Source organism: Mastigoproctus giganteus, chromosome 2 (genome assembly GCF_048544385.1).
Source record: "Mastigoproctus giganteus isolate SK-2022 chromosome 2, ASM4854438v1, whole genome shotgun sequence".
NCBI classification, from domain to species: Eukaryota; Metazoa; Arthropoda; class Arachnida; order Uropygi; family Thelyphonidae; genus Mastigoproctus; species Mastigoproctus giganteus.
The window spans coordinates 5,141,980-5,143,503 of NC_143576.1; positions in this window are offsets into that span (position 1 = coordinate 5,141,980).

Here is a 1,524-nt window from a genome sequence, read left to right on the forward strand (position 1 = left end):
CCAAATTATGAGATCATACTTTCAAGACAGACAGATCAAGGTTTGTGCCAAACACCTGACTTACAGCACGACTGCTTCCCGAGGGTGCCCGCAGGGTTCAGTCCTAGGGCCTCTCCTCTGGAATGCGGTCTTAGACCAATGGCTGACAAAGAAAAATGGAGATTGCAAAAAAATTGCATATGCAGACGACTTGGCGGTTGGCGTTACTGGAATGTCAAGAACAATCTTGGAACAAAAGATCCAAACAATATTGGATGATTTATCCAACTGGGCGAATCTAAATAAGCTCAAAATTTCCCCTACAAAAACAAATTTCATGGTTTTTCGAAAGCAATTCAATTATGGCAGACCTCCCAGAGTTATCCTAAATGGCTCACAAATCCCCTACGTATCCAGCACCAAGTACTTGGGACTTACAATAGATGACAAACTAAACTTTCATACTCACGTATCCAAAATTTCTGAGAAAATTAAAAACTTCACGGCTGGAATCGCAAGGATTTCCAGAAAAGAATGGGGCCTCAGCAAAAAGACGTTGTCTTTATACTATAAGACCATCTTCCTACCAATTGCTGCGTACGCAGCAGGTGTTTGGTTCTGGAGGGTCTCAAAAACTAAGATCAGGACTAAACTTCTTTCATTACAGCGTTCGGTGTTGCTCACACTTCTACAAGCTCCTCGGACGGTGTCGAATAATGCCCTACAAGTTCTAGCAGGAACCCTGCCTCTGGACCTTTATATCTCCTACAGGGGTATGATCTACAATCTCAAAAAAGGAATTTCTGTAAATATTTTTAACATTGTAACAGACCCTACGAACAGAATAAAAGAGGAAAAACGAAGACTCTGGAAGGAACTCACCGCTGTTTGGCAGCAAAGATGGGCTGAAAGTGAACACGGTGAGGTTACACGAAGATACATTTCAAATGTTGAATTCGCATTATTTGAGACCCACAGTCTCAAAATGGTTTGTGCCTAGCATGACTACATCATATTTAATGACTGGCCACGGATCGCTCAGGGCTAAACTCTTCGAAAGGAGCCTTGAGCCTGATCCTTTCTGTCACTGCGGAGCATCTGAGACATGGCAGCACGTTCTCTTTGAATGTAATGATTATTCGAATGAAAGACAGGTACTGCTGAGTAAAATAAATAATCTCTCAGAAAATAATGTACATTTGCTCATCGAAAATTCTGATGTCTTCACTACATTTCAACAGTTCTCTGCGGCAGTTTTCAAGAAAAGACTTGCGGCTAGAAACTCTACTTTGGTGTCATAATGATCCAGATTAACTCACCTTTGGGAAGAACATATCGGAAGATAGCCATCGACGCAACAGGAAATAGCAGGTAGACCCCTTTCTCCTCTAAGTGATGCTGGATGGGATTCCAAGAAGCTTTGTGTATAAACGGGCCTAAATTATTAGGAAGCTAACCTCGAAGAATTGTAATATTTATATGTAACTTAAATATTTATATGTAAATGTAAATTTATATGTAACTATTGGTAGGTAACAACTAATG